At 38.3% G+C, this 15,326-nt stretch overlaps 1 pseudogene; it reads right to left on the bottom strand.

Annotated features, from left to right (window-relative positions):
* Positions 1-6,413: 6,413 nt before the first annotated feature.
* Positions 6,414-6,481, bottom strand: LOC149120916 (U6 spliceosomal RNA; annotated as a pseudogene).
* Between the last annotated feature and the right edge of the window lie 8,845 nt (positions 6,482-15,326).

Genomic DNA, 15,326 nt, shown 5'->3' with positions numbered 1-15,326 from the left:
TTACTAAGTCACAGCTCTGGCCCCATTAATATGACTTAACAATGTTTTTTCCTCTCAGAATTATCTCTATTGTTTCAGTTAACTGCATGCCTTTTCTTTACATTCAGATTCCCTCAGCTGTCAAAGCTTATTCATCTTAATTCTGTTGTTCCTATTTCCCTCCCTTTTATTCTGTCCCTAGGCTAATTGAGATCATGATTCTCCATTCCTTCTGTGTGGTGTCACAGTAGGCTTGAAGTGTTCTTTTTCTCTTCTGATTTCTAAAGAAAGAAATTATGTATTCCCCCAGTTTAGATATTTTAATAATGCACTCTAAAACAAAGGTTAAATGTTCTTAATTTGACAAGAATTTTCGGGGCCAGTGGTGTGGCATAGTGGGTAGAGCCACCACTTGCAGTGCTGGCAGCTCATATGGATCCAGATCTCTGCTATAGCCTGGGAAAGCAGTAGAAGATGGCCCAAGTCCTGGGCCCCTGCACCCATGTGGGAGACCTGGAAGAAGCTCCTTGCTCCTGGCTTTGGATTGGCACAACTCTGGCCATTGCAGCCAACTGGGGAGAGAACCAGTGGATGGAAGACCCCTCTCTCTTCTCTGCCTCTCTCTGTGCAACTCTGACTTTCAAATAAATAAATAAATCTTTAAAAAAAGATTTTTTTCTAATTTTAGATTTGTTCTACTTCATTGCCACTTCAGGGTGTGTGTAAGGAGTGCATATCCAGTTTTTCTATTTTGGAATTTGGGGATTTTGTATTAGCTCTGCTGTGTATTCATTTTTCTTGAGCATTGGTGATATCTTCTCCTTAGTTGTATTAAGAGAGAGAGCAATAGCCCTCATGTCTTTTTAGGTAAGTAAGACATATTAAAAACAGAGCATTCAGTATACAGTCATAGTATTTTGACTTGTTCAATTGATTTTCCTGACCTCCCTTGGATATTCTTGGTCTTTGCTGTACAACTTTCTATACTCATTAATTCTTTGATATTCCCAAATCCAGAAAATAAATGACTCAACAGCTGTGTTCCTGTATTTGCTGGGACTCAGGGTAAGAAGCAAAGTGGAGGTGTTCAGGAATCTAAAGTTACATGCTACATAGCAAAGCACATCATTTCCTATACAAAGTGACTGGGAAATCCAGAATCTTTTGCACACATATTGGATCCTGAACTATTACTGGACTATTCAGTAAGATTTTAATGTATTTATTTTCTGTGTGTGTGTTTGTATTTCTAAATAAACTCTGCTGGGCTACTTAACATTAACATGTATTGCAGAATTCTTTCATCAGTTTTTACTTTTAAAAAGTTTCTCTTTCAGTTTTATGGGAGAGGGTAGAAGTTTCCTGCTATGTAACTGAAAGTTCATTCATTCATTAAAGTTAAAAATATTTGTTGCAAATTGGTAGAATACTATTAATTCTCATGTGATTTACATGAAACTAAATACATTCTCTATTTTGTTTTGCTTAAAATTTCTGCATGTGTGGACTTCTTTTTTCCTTCTTGCCCCAAATCCCTTTGTGTATTGGGATGGCAAATGGGTTTTACACTGGAGAAAACATGTTATTTTGGCAAAGAAGTACTTAGCCTTCCTGCTTCAAGTATTCAAATATTGCATTGGAAATCAGTATATTTGTTTACTGTACAAATGTCCTTCATACAATTTTGTAATCTTCTGGGATGGGAGAGGAAGCAGGAAATAGGAGGATTATGGGTGGGAGGGATGTTTTGGGGGAGGGGAAGCCACTGTAATCCAAAAGCTGTACTTTGGAAATTTATATTTATTAAAAAAATTAAACAATTTTGTAATCTTCATCTTCCTTTTTATTTCATCCTTTTTAAAAAAAGATTCATTTATTTTACTTGAAAATCAGAGTTACACAGAGAAGGAGAGAGAGAGAGAGAGAGCAGTCTTCCAACCGCTGGTTCACTCCCCATTTGGCCACAATGGCTGGAGCTCTGCCAATCCAAAGCCAGGAGCCAGCAGCTTCTTTTGGGTCTCCTATGCAGGTGCAGGAGCCCAAGGGCCTGGGCCATCCTCTACTGCTGGATAGTAAGTCTTACTTGCCTAAAAAGATGGATAGTAATTTGAGTAGCCAGGACTTGAACTGGCACCCAATTGGAATGTCAGCACTGCAAGCCACAGCTCTACTTGCTACTCCACAGCATCGGCCCCCTAAATTCTTATGAGTATTGCTACACGATTGGAATTTATAATTGATAATGCTGAACAATTGAAACTGTCTTATTTACAATTGTAGGACTGGATATGGCAGTTCTACTTGAAGTAAAGTATGTAGCCTGCTTATTGTATGATTTTCGGAAAAGCATGTATTTATATATAACAGCAGATCTGTTAATCATTTAAAAGTGAATTGTCATGATTACCCAGATGTAAAGAATGCAATATGTGCTAATGAGTTAGCAGTCACAGACATTTAGAATTAGAGGGATTTTAGAACTTTTTCAATACTGCAGTTTTTATGAAAAACTAGTAATTTTTTTTATTTGACAGGTAGAGTTATATACAGTGAGAAATCAGAAAGGTCTTCCTTCCATTGGTTCAGTCCCCAGATGGCTGCCACAGTTGGAGCTGTGCCCATCCAAAGCCAGGAGTCAGGTGCTTTCTCCTGGTCTCCCATCCGGGTGCAGGGCCCAAGCACTTGGGCCATCCTCTACTGCCTTCCCGGGCCATAGCAGAAAGCTGGACTGAAAGAGGAGCAACCAGGACTAGAACACTTTGCCCATAAGGGATACCAGCACCACAGGTGGAGAATTAACCAAGTGAGCCACGGCGCTGGCCCCCGATAAATTTACTCTTAACAAAATATCAAAATATCTTATTTAGTATAAAGTTAGTAGTGAAAAGAGACTACCTTGTTGAACACAGAAATTTGAGATTATATTTCTTGGTATTAATTTGCATCTTAAGGCTTATTGCCTAGTTTATTTCAATATTTCAATCTAATATTACTAATAATATCTTGTACTTAGTGGTTCACTGTGTGCCAGACAATATTCTTTTGATTTTTTAAAAGATTTATTTATTTATTTATTTGGAAGTCAGAGTTACACAGATAGTGAACAAGAGGAAGAGAGAGAGAGAGAGAGGTCCTCCATCTGCTGGTTCACTCCCCAGATGGCCTAAAAGGTCAGAGATATGCCAATCTGAAACCAGGAGCCAGGACCTCTTCAGGGTCTCCCATGCAGATTCAGGGGCCCAAGGACTTGGGCCAACTTCCTACTGCTCTCCCAGGCTATAGCAGACAGCTGAATGGAAAATGGAGCAGCCTGGACTTGAACCGGCCTCCATATGGGATGCCCCCACTGCATGCAGTGGCTTTACTAGCTACACCACAGCACTGGCCTCAAGACAATGCTCTAAAATGATGCATTAATTATTCCCAAATATTGAAAAGTGGCATGGTACACATTTGAATGTGTTGTTTTGTACTAGTTGTAGAAACAGTTTAAAATATATTTATATTTAAAAATGTAAGCTTTGATCTAAAGGTTTACTTTCCCTTAAGGTGCCTGTTTGGAAACTGAGAGATCATTGAAGTCTCAAGATAGAGTACAACTGATCTTATCCAAGCCTCCTTTATCACATGAGGATGCTAAATGCCAAGCCCAGAGAAGTAAAGTGAATTGTTCAAGGTCACATAGGTAAGTTGTGGCAGGGATAATTCTGTATTAGCATTAGGTATCCTGATACATAGGCCACTGTTCTGTCAATTTTGTACTCCTTCTGGAGTTAAAGATTCTAAGTTGTGGAAAATTGAATTTGGAAATTTAGTGGTTGCTATGTTGTTATGGTGAGAAATTTCTGTGTATAGCTATGAGTTGCTTAAATTTTATTCAATATATTTTTCTAGTATGTTTGCTATTTATTTGAAATGTATAACAAGTAGCTTCATCTATTTGCCAAAAGAATTTTTAAAGATTTATTTATATTATTTGAAAGTCAGAATTACACAGAGAGAGAAGGACAGGCAGAGAGAGTGGTCTTCCATTCACTGGTTCACTCCACAGTTGGCCTCCATGGCTGGAGCTGTGCTGACTGGAAGGCAGGAGCCAGGAGCCTCTTCCTGGTCTCCTATGCAGTTGCAGGGGCCCAAGGACTTGCACCATTTTATAGTGTTTCCCAGGCCATAGCAGAGAGCTGGATAGGAAGTGGAGCAGCCAGGTCTTGAACTGATGCCCCTATGGAATACCAGCACTGCAGGTGGCAGCCTCACCCACTATGCCACAGTGCCAGCCCTTGCCAAAAGAATTTATAGAAGCTATTCCATATATACACTTAACAATTATTTAGTTACTTGACATGAACTATCCCTGCATATTTGAAAATTTTGAATGGTATCACTTGGGTTTTAAGAATGTTATATTTTAGGTCTCTTAATATTTTTAGTGATGATGTTTTAAAGGCCCTTTCTGTTTTATGAAAAATGATAAGGATTTTGTTTTACAATGGCCATAGTATTACTACTTAAAGCAATAGATTAAATAAAACTTTTAAACAAAGTCATTTAATACTGAATTCTAACACACTGGTATATTTTAAAGTGAGAAGCCGGATTTCTTTCAGATATTCTAAAGAAGAATGATAATCAAAATTGAAGACATCTACAGTTTTTAATCACTTGTTTTAAATATTGGTCATAATGGTCCAATTTTGAGTTTAATTTTAATTAGCTTTTAAATGATTCAATATGTTTTATAGAAAAAATTCGGAGAACATAATTATATACTCAACCTCCCTCCCTTCTTTTTCCTTCTTTGTCATTTTTTTTAGCTTATGAAATGACATTTTCAGTTTACATTACATTAAAAAGGGTTCTTGAATCAAGGGACAAGTTTAACAGGCAAAAAGCAAAAAGATCGTAATTTAGAGGGAATATAGACAATGGCTCTAAACAATATTTGAATATCACATCTAAACAATATTTGAATAAATTGATAAATATTTTAATTTCTCCTACTAAAATGCTCAAAGTCTTTAATTATTTATCAAATATTAGTGCAAAATTATGGATTTAAATGATCCCAAAAAGTGATGAATTTTTGTGTAATAAAGTCCAATTTTTGTCAAGGCTTTTTGAAAGTCTCACAGAAAACTTATGTTTGTGAATGGGAAGAATAATACCAAAATATCCATACTACCAAAAGCAATTTGCAAATTCAATGTAATCCCAATCAACATACCAACGATGTTCTCAGAGCTAGAAAAAATGATGCTAAAATTCACATAGAAACATGAGAGATGCTTAACATCTAAAGCAATATTATAAAGCAAAAAAAAGCTGGAGACATCACACCATATTTTAAGACATATTACAGGGGTCAGCACTATGACAAAGCAGGTAAAGTCACCGTCTGCAGTGCCGGCATCTCATATGGGTGCCAGTATGTTTCCCAGCTGCTCCACTTCTTATACCCCTCTCTGGTATAGCCTGAGAAAAAAGTAGAAAATGGCCAAAGTCTTTGGGCCCCTGCACCTGCATAGAGACCTGGAAGAAGCTCCTGACACTTGGATTCAGATCAACAGAGCTCCGGCCATTGTGACCATTTGGGGAGTAAACCAGTGGATGGAAGACCTCTCTCTCTCTCTGCCTCTACCTCTCTGTAACTCTGCCTTTCAAATAAATATACTGCAAAAAAAAAAAAAGAAGAAGTGTTAGCACTGATATAATAACAGACACATAGTTCAATGGAAAAGACTTGGTAGCATAGAAATAAACCCAAATTTCTACCAGCAACTCATATTTAACAAAGGAACTAAAATGAACTGGAGAAAGAAGAATCTCTTTCACAAGTGGTGCAGAGGAACTTGATTATCCATATGTAGAAGCCTGAAAAGAGACTCCAACATCTCTTACACTATGTGAAAGTGAACTCACAGTGAATTAAAATGTAATCATAAGACCCAAACCCAAGTAAACATAGGGAAACTCTAAATATTGTCAACACACAATAGCTTTTGGGTAAGATTCCAATAGCAATAGTCACAAAAATAAAAACAGAGACATTTGAGTATATCCAACTAAGATACTTCTTCACAACAAAGTAAACATCAGAGTGTAGATACAATGAACAGATGGCAGGAAAAATTAAAACTCTGAATGTTTACAGATTTCCAGAACATTTACATGAATTGGAAAAACTCCAAAAAATACAGTGAAGAAACAGGCAAGGATCTGAATAGACATTTCTCAGAAGAAATGTACATGGTCAAAACATGTGAATATGCCCGATGTCACTAGCCATTATGTAAATATAAATCAGAACACCATATCAGTCTCCAACACCTGTGGGAGAATACAACACTCAGGTGTTTGTGTGTGCAGCAAGTGGGTTTAGAGGACCCTGTTCACCTCTGGAGAGCAGAGCCTACAGGGAGGTAAAGAAACCTTACTGCGCAGGGGCATGCTAATCTTCTCTGTATCATTCCAATTTTAGTATATGTGCTGCCGAAGCGAGCACATGTGCTGCCGAAGCGAGAAAGAGATGAAAAGAATTTATCTCAGCTAGCCACTAATATTCAAGAAACAAGGTCTTCAGGAAAGCCAACTCAACTGACATTTTCATGTCATTGTTAAATAAAGGAAAAATTATCTAGGTTCAGCAATACGTAGTTTATAAGAGAAAGACTACAGAGTAATTTCCTTGGCATAGAAATAACTTTTTTTTTTTTTTTTTTTTTTTTTTTTTTTTTATCCATGAGGGCTTGCTATCACCACCACACACCCACATCCCATATACAAATGCCTGGCTTGAGTGGTAGCTTCTCTGCTTTGAGGCAAGTTTCTGCTAGTGTGCACCCTGGGAGGAGACGGAGGATGGCAGAAGTGCTTGGGTCCCTGCACCCAAATGGGACATCCAGAATGAATTCCCAGTTCCTGGTTTTGGCTTGGTCAAGCTTTGGCTATTGCAAGTGTCTGGGGAGTGAAGCAGTGGTTCCCTCTTCCTGTCACTCTGCCTTTCAAATCAATAACTGTTGTTGGTAATGACTAATAATGATATTCACTGATTGTCAAATTTTGAATCTATTAATTATAGACAATTTCTCTTTGTATTTTTAAACTTTCATAATGTTCTGTAGCCAATTTCATCACTAGAAATAAAAACTTTTCCTCAAAAAAAAAAAAAGAAACCTTACTGCTTTCCTAATGTGCTTATTAAGTTCTTGACCAGCGCCTGTTAGTCTTGCCACAAACTTTCTAGTCTTACTACTTTCCTTCTTCTTCTTCTTCTCTGTGACTTGTAAAATAGTATACATTCTATATACTGTGGATACTTTTGATTTATTTTATTCCTTCGGTCTCCTATGAAGTTCCTCCACAAAAGCACAGCCCTCAAAATATTCATTCATTTATGCAGTCTGCAGATTTCATGAGCTACTAAATTCCAAGTAGTATGTTAAAGGCAAGATCTGGGCCTAAGAGAAAAGTGGTCTAAATTCTGTGCCTAGAAGAGGATTTGGGACATAGTAGAACTTCAGTGAAGTGCTATGTGAATGACATGCACTCATTAAATGAGTAATCTAAAGCATACACTTCATTTAAGCAACACAGCAGCCCTACTCACCTCAGGTAGAGCAATTGAGAGGAATAATGTGAACAAAAATAAGACATCAATAAGTTGAATAATAACAGAGAAAAAACAAAATGAGATAGATGCCAACATTACTGAGCTATTTTTGAGGAATTAAATTGATAGAGGGGCTGGCATTGTGGCCAAGTGGGGAAAGCTGCAATCTGTGAGGCCAGCATAACATCTGAGTTCCACTTTGAGTTTAGGAATCTCCACTTCCAATTTAGCTCACTGCTAAACACCTGGGAAACCAGCAGAAGATGGACGAAGGACTCAGGTCCTTGCCACTCATGTGGGAGACTTGGATGAAGCTCCTGACTCCAGCATGCCCCAGGCTCAACTGTTGAAACTCTCTGGGGTGTGAGCCAGCAGATGAAAGCTATCTATGTCTTTCCCTCTCTCTCTAAATCCACCTTTCAAATAATAAAGATTTAATAAACAAATTAACTGATTTCAAAATACACAAAAACATCATTTTTATGCCAAACTGATAAAAAATAACAAATGCTAGAGAGCACATGGGAAAAGAAAACCACCATATATGGTAGGTGAAAACACAAGTTAGTACAGATGTTATGCAGAACAGTATGGTCATTCCTTAAAAAGGATAAAAATTGGGGCTGGCGCTGTTGTGCAGTGAGTTAAAGCCCTGGCCTGAAGGGCCAGCATCCCATTTGGGTGCCAGTTCTAGTTCCAGCTGCTCTTCTTCCAATCCAGCTCTCTGCTATCTCCTGGGATAGCAGTAGAAGATGGCCCAAGTCCTTGGGCCCATGCACCCATGAGGGAGACCCAGAGGAAGCTCCTGTCTCCAGGTTTCAGAATGGCATAACTCTGGCCTTTGTAGTCATCTGTAGAGCGAACCAGCTAATGGAGGACCTCTCTGTGTCTCTACCTCTATTGTAACTCTTTCAAATAAATAACAAAAATTAAACTAAGATAAAAATTGACCTACCATGTGAGAGTTATCTTGCTCTTGGCTATATAGAATAAGGAAATTTTATTAGAAGGAAAGGAGGAGAGCATATCAAAGATACAGCAATTTTCCCATAACACAGCCACTATAACACAGTTCACTGCAGCCAGGATGTGAAACCAATCTAGCTGTCCATCAGTGAAAAACAATGGACAGGGCAACCTCTTTTAGATACAAAAAAAAGAACAAAATATTATTAAATTAATTGAAATAAGCCAGAAGCAGGAACACAAATGTCACCTGGTCCTTGTCGCATGTGGAAGTGAAAGAAAATAATGGATCTGAACACAGAACTGTGATTACTAGAGGCTGAGAAGGGAAGCAGCTAGGGATAGAGGGGGATTGGATAATAGGTATCAAAAATCAAAGAGGCAGAAAGAACTTCTGGTGTTCCATAATATAATGAGATGACTACATTCAACCATATTAGGTTCTGTGTAAAGAACTGAAGGAGAGGAGCTGGTAGTCTCAAATCATGGAGAAGAATTAGAAACTGTAGTTGCTTGGGGGCCAGCATTGTGGCACAGTGGGCTAACACCCTGGCCTGAAGCACCAGCATCCCATGTGGGTACCAGTTCTAGTCCTGGCTGCTCCTCTTCTGATCCAACTCTCTGCTATGGCCTGGGAAAGCAGTAGAAGATGGCCCAAGTCCTTGGGTCCCTGCACCCAAGTGGGAGATCTGGAAGAAGCTCCTGGTTCCTGGAATCAGATTGGCAGAGCTCCGGCCATTGTGGCCATCTGGGGAGTGAACCGGCAGAGGAAGACCTCTCTCTCTCTCTGCTGCTACTTCTCTCTGTAACTCTGTCTTTCAAATAAATAACTCTTTAAAAACTTAATAAAACTGTAGTTGCTTAGCTTGATCACTTTTTACTGCATAAATGTGTGCAAATATTGCACTACACCCTGTAATAATGCATGACTAGGACACATTAATCACAAATTATTTCAATGAAATTTTAAAAATTAGAAGCATTTCTTTATATTAACAATGAACTATTTGAAAATGAAATTAGAGAAACATTTCCATGCATAGCAGCATAAGAACCAGGAACCAATGTCTTCAATGTTATCAGTGATGAATCAGATTCACAGCCCCCAGCACTCAGTTTTTGCCATATACTTTACCATGGCAATTGTGGGCATATAGTAGTAAATCAATGGACAGGAATCCTTTGTCTCTAAATCTGCTAAATAAATAAACAAGGAATTCATCAAAGAAAAAGAGATATCAATTTGGATGCCAGGCACAAAAACACATGCACTTGAGCTATCCTCCAGTTTGTGATGCCAACAAATCTTTCAGACATGTTACATTTTCAGAGACTTTTCTGTAATCTTGCTAAGCTTTCTGGAAATCTGCCTTATAGCAAAGGGTTTCCCAATTCCATTACACTCATGATTTTTCTTTTGTGTGATATATTAGTTTACCATCTAGAGATAATTTATGGTACAAAACTTTTCTATGCATGCATGTTTTCTCATTTGTGAGTCTATTCATGGGAATTGAAGACTGATTTATAACAGAAATACATTTTCCAAATTCATTGCATAGACTTTTGTTCCTTATGAATTCTCTGAAGTCTGTTGATGTCTAATTTCTGGCTAAAGGTTTTATTGTATTTACAGCATGCAAAGACTATCACCTTTTGTGAATTCTGTGTCTATACAAGCCTGAAATAAAGAAAATGTTTTTGCACAATCAGTATACGCCTAAGAAACCACCTGTGTCAATTCTCTGATGTACCATTGACTTCTGACTCTAATAATATTTATAAGCTTTCTCCTTTACATGAGTCTCTGTTGGATAGGATGTGATTTCCAGCAAAAGGTTTTGTCACAATACTTACATGAATTTTGGAGAAAAGCTCTTCCACATTCATTATATTGTTAAGGTCTCTCCCTTGTTCAAATTCCATGATGGATTATGAGGCATTACCTATGTGAAATGACTTTCTCACATTTATTTCATTCATTAGATATATATGTTGTGCATTCTGATATAAGGAGAGATTTGGGCAGAGCTTTCCAACACTCATTACACCCATAAGGTTTCTCTCCCACGTGAATTCCCTGTTGTCTTATGAGGTATGGCTTCTAATTAAAGGGATTTTACTTTCAAAGGAGTTTTTCCCTATATGAATTTGATGATGTACAATGAGGGCTGAATTATGGTAAAAGGCTCTGAGTCATTACATTCATAAAATTGCTCCCCATGAGAATTCTTTTATGTTTGATGAGGTCTGATTTGCACCACAAAGGCTATTCACATGTATTATATTCATGCATTTCTCCCCTTGGTGAATTCTCTAATATTTCATGAGATATAACTTGCACAAAAAGGTCAAGTAGAAAATTCCCTGTGTGGATACTCTGATATCTTATGAGTTATGAGGTACAGCAAAGAGGCTTTCCACCATCCTTCCATCCATAAAACCTACCTAAATTGAGCAACAAAGATATAGAAAACCTAAACACACACATAACCAGATGGAAATGATACCAGTAATAAAGACCATCACTACCAAGAAAACCCCAAAACTGGAAGGCTTCACTGCTGAATTCTAACAGACATTTAAAGCACTAACTGCAATTCTTCTCAAGTTATTCAAAACAATTGAGAGAGAGGCGATTCTCCCAAATTCTTTCTATGAAGCCAACATCACCTTCATTCCTAAACTTGAAAAAAGTGCAACAAAGAAAGTAATTATAGACCAATTTCCCTGATGAACATACATGCAAAGATCTGCAACAGAATTCTGGCCAATTGAATCCAACAATGCATCAGAAAGATCATCCACCCAGACCAAGTGGGATTTATCCTTGGTATGCAAGGATGGGACCAAAGGCTTTTCCACAGTCATTTCATTTATAAGCTTTCTCCATGGTGTGAAGGCTCTGATACTTTCTGAGGTTTGACTTCTCAGCAAAGGTTTTTCCACAGTCATTGCAATCATAAGGTTTCCCCCAGTACAAATTGTCTGATGCTTTGTGAGCTTTGATTTCTCAGCAAAGGCTTTTCCACAATGATTGCATTCATAAGGTTTCTCCCCTCTGTGAATTCTCTGATGATTTATGAGGTTTGCCTTCTGGCCAAAGGATTTTCCATAGTAATTGCATTCATAAGGTTTCTCACCTGTGTGAATTCTCTGATGATTTATGAGGTTTGCCTTCTGGCCAAAGGATTTTCCACAGTCATTACATTCAAAAGGTTTCTCACCTGTGTGAATTCTCTGATGATTTATGAGGTGTTTCTTCTGGCCAAAGAACTTCCCACAGTCATTAGATTTGTAAGATTTCAACCCTGTGTGAATTCTCTGATGTCTAATGAGATCTGACTTCTGGTGAGTGGTTTCCACACAATCATTACACACATGAGGGTTTTCCACAATATGAGTGCTGTGATGGAGGGTATTTAATACTGAATGAATTCCCACAAGGTTTACATGCATAGGATTTCTTCCCTATATTTGGTCTATGATTCAGTCTAACATGTGATTGGTAAATGACAGGTTCCACAGTCCCAATATACTTATAAATGTTCTCTCTTTTCAGGTGAATACAATCAGAATTCCACAGTCAGTCAGCTGGGAGGGGTGGATGAATCCGGAAACAGCTGGTTTCCTTGTACTAAAACAAGCGCCATATCACGAAGGACTCTTGCATTTCTTTTTCTTTTTTGCATTTTTCACATTTTCTTATTTATCATGGTTTGTAATAAATTTTCTGATGTGGGTTGTGGTTTTGAGGCTGGCTTAAGGAGTTCAGGGAACCAGAGGAATGGTCTTTTTCAATTAGGGCACAGCTGTTGTTTCTCTCCAATTCTGGCTTTCTGTAATTGCTTTGGGTGCCTCAGGCAATTTTTCATTTTGAGCGACTTTTTCCTAAATGCTTTGTTGGTCTGAGTTGGTTTTGCCTTTTTCCTTTTCAAATTGTGTATTCTGATGCAATACAAACAAGGGTTTAGAACGAGGATCCATCAGGAAATTGAAAAACAGAACATATTGGGTTTTCATGATTAGAAATCATAGGCAACATGACCAAGATGAGTTTTTGGGTTTTGGAAAATGACATAGAACCCTTCCACTGAGGGGCAGATATTAATTTCCTCCAAATCGAGAGTGAGTGCGATTTTCAGGTGAATTCAATAAGAATTTCACAGCCAGTCAGCTAGGAGGGGTGGATGAATCCGGGAACAGCTGGTTTCCTTGCAACTAAATCAAGCCCAATATCACAAAGGACTCTTGCATTTCTTTGGCTTCTTTCTCTTTTTTCTTTTTATCATGGTTTGTAATGAATTTTCTGATGTGAGCTTTGGTTTTGAGGCTGCAATATAGAGTTCAGTGCACAGGAGGAATGGTCTTTTTCAAACAGGGCATAGCTGTTGGCCTGCTTCAATTCTGGCTTGCTGTCATTGTTTTGGGTGCCTCAGCCGATTTGTGGTTTCTTGTGTGGCAATTTCCTAAATGTTTTGTGGGTCTGAGTTGGCTTTGCCTTCTTCATTCCCAAATTCTGTATTCTGACGCAACACAAACAAGAGTTTGGACAGAGTAGCCATTATGAAATAAAAAACATTACAAATGGGCATTTGAAGAATATATATCTACAGGTAACACGACCAAGGTGAGTTTTTGTGTTTTGGAAAATCAAATGGAACACTTTGGCTGAGGTGACAGATATTAATTGCCTCCAAAATGAGTTTCACTGTGATTTTCAGGTTAATTCAGACAGAATTCCACAGGCATCAGCTGGAGGTGTGGAAGAATCCGGGAACATTCGGTTTTCTTGAGACTAAATCAAGTCCAATATCATCATGGATTCTTGCATTTTTTTGGCTTTTTTCTCTTTTTTCTTATTTATCATGGTTTGTAATGAATTTTCTGATGTGAGCTTTGGTTTTGAGGCTGGCGTATTGAGTTCAGGGCACAAGAGGAAGGTTCTTTTTCAATCAGGGCACAGCTGTTGGCTTGCTCCACTTCTGGCTTGCTGTCATTGTTTTGGGTGCCTCAGCTGATTTGTGGTTTCTTGTGTGGCAATTTCCTAAATGTTTTCGGGGTCTGAGTTGGTTTTGCCTTCTTCCTTCCCAAATTTTGTATTCTGATGCAATACAAGCAAGATTTTGGACAGAGTAGCCATTATGAAAGAAAAAAAAAAAAACACAGCAAATTGACCTTTCAGGATTAGAAATCCATAGGCAACACAACCAAGGTGAGATTCTGTGTTTTGGAAAATGACATGGAACGCTTCTGCTGAGGTGACAGATTCTAATTCCCTCCAAATGGAGTGTGAGTGCGATTTTGAGGTGAATTCAATCAGAATTCCAAAGTCAGTCTGTGGAAGGGGGAGATGAATCTGGAAACCGCCAGTTTCTTTGTGTCTAAATCCTGCCAAATATCACAAAGGACTCTTGCATTTCTTTGGCTTTTTCACATTTCACTTATTTATCATGGTTTGCAATGAATTTTCTGATGTGAGCTTTGGTTTTGAGGCTGGCATATTGAGTTCAGGGCACAAGAGGAAGGTTCTTTTTCAATCAGGGCACAGCTGTTGGCTTGCTCCAATTCTGGCTTGCTGTCATTGTTTTGGGTGCCTCAGCCGATTTGTGGTTTCTTGAGTGCCAATTTCCTAAATGTTTTCTGGGTCTGAGTCGGTTTTGCCTTCTTATTTCCAAATTTTGTATTCTGATGCAATACAAGCAAGATTTTGGAGAGTAGCCATTATGAAAGAAAGAAAAAAAAAAAAAACACAGCGCATTGCCCTTTCAGGATTAGAAATCTACAGGCAACACGACCAAGATGAGTTTCTGTGTTTTGGAAAATGACATAGAACGCTTCTGCTGAGGGGACAGATTCTAATTCCCTCCCAAATGAGTGTGAGTGCGATTTTGAGGTGAATTCAATCAGAATTCCAGAGTCAGTCTGTGGAAGGGGGGGATGAATCTGGAAACAGCCAGTTTCTTTGTGTCTAAATCCAGCCAAATATCACAAAGGACTCTTGCATTTCTTTGGCTTTTTCACATTTCCCTTATTTATCATGGTTTGTAATGAATTTTCTGATGTGACCTTTGGTTTTGAGGCTGCAATATAGAGTTCAGGGCACCAGAGGAATGGTCTTTTTCAAACAGGGCACAGCTGTTGGTGTGCTCCAATTCTGGCTATTGTCTTTGTTTTGGGTGCCTCAGCTGAAATTTGGTTTCTTGAGTTTCACTGCAATTGTCAGGTTAATTCAGTCAGAATTCCACAGGCAGTCAGCTTTAGTGGTGGATGAATCTGGGAACAGCCGGTTTCCTTGCAACTAAATCAAACCCAATATCATTATGGATTCTTGCATTTCTTTGGCTTTTTTCTCTTTTTTCTTATTTATCATGGTTTGTAATGAATTTTCTGATGTGAGCTTTGGTTTTGAGGCTGCAATATGGAGTTCAGGGCACAAGAGGAAGGTTCTTTTTCAATCAGGGCACAGCTGTTGGCTTGCTCCACTTCTGGCTTGCTGTCATTGTTTTGAGTGCCTCAGCCGATTTGTGGTTTCTTGTGTGGCAATTTCCCAAATGGTTTCAGGGTCTGAGTTGGCTTTGCCTTCTTCCTTCCCAAATTTTGTATTCTGATGCAATGCAAAGAAGAGTTTGTATAGAGTAGCCATTATGAAATAAAAAACACAACAAATAGGCATTTGAAGCTTAGAAATCTACAGGTAACATGACCAAGGTGAGTTTTTGTGTTTTGGAAAAAAAAATGGAACACTTTGGCTGAGGTGACAGATATTAAC

Source organism: Oryctolagus cuniculus, chromosome 18, assembly GCF_051225735.1.
Source record: "Oryctolagus cuniculus isolate XC-2025 breed Fujian yellow rabbit chromosome 18, ASM5122573v1, whole genome shotgun sequence".
NCBI classification, from domain to species: Eukaryota; Metazoa; Chordata; class Mammalia; order Lagomorpha; family Leporidae; genus Oryctolagus; species Oryctolagus cuniculus.
Note: the sequence above shows the minus strand (reverse complement) of the source record. Positions and strands in the feature narration are given on the sequence as shown.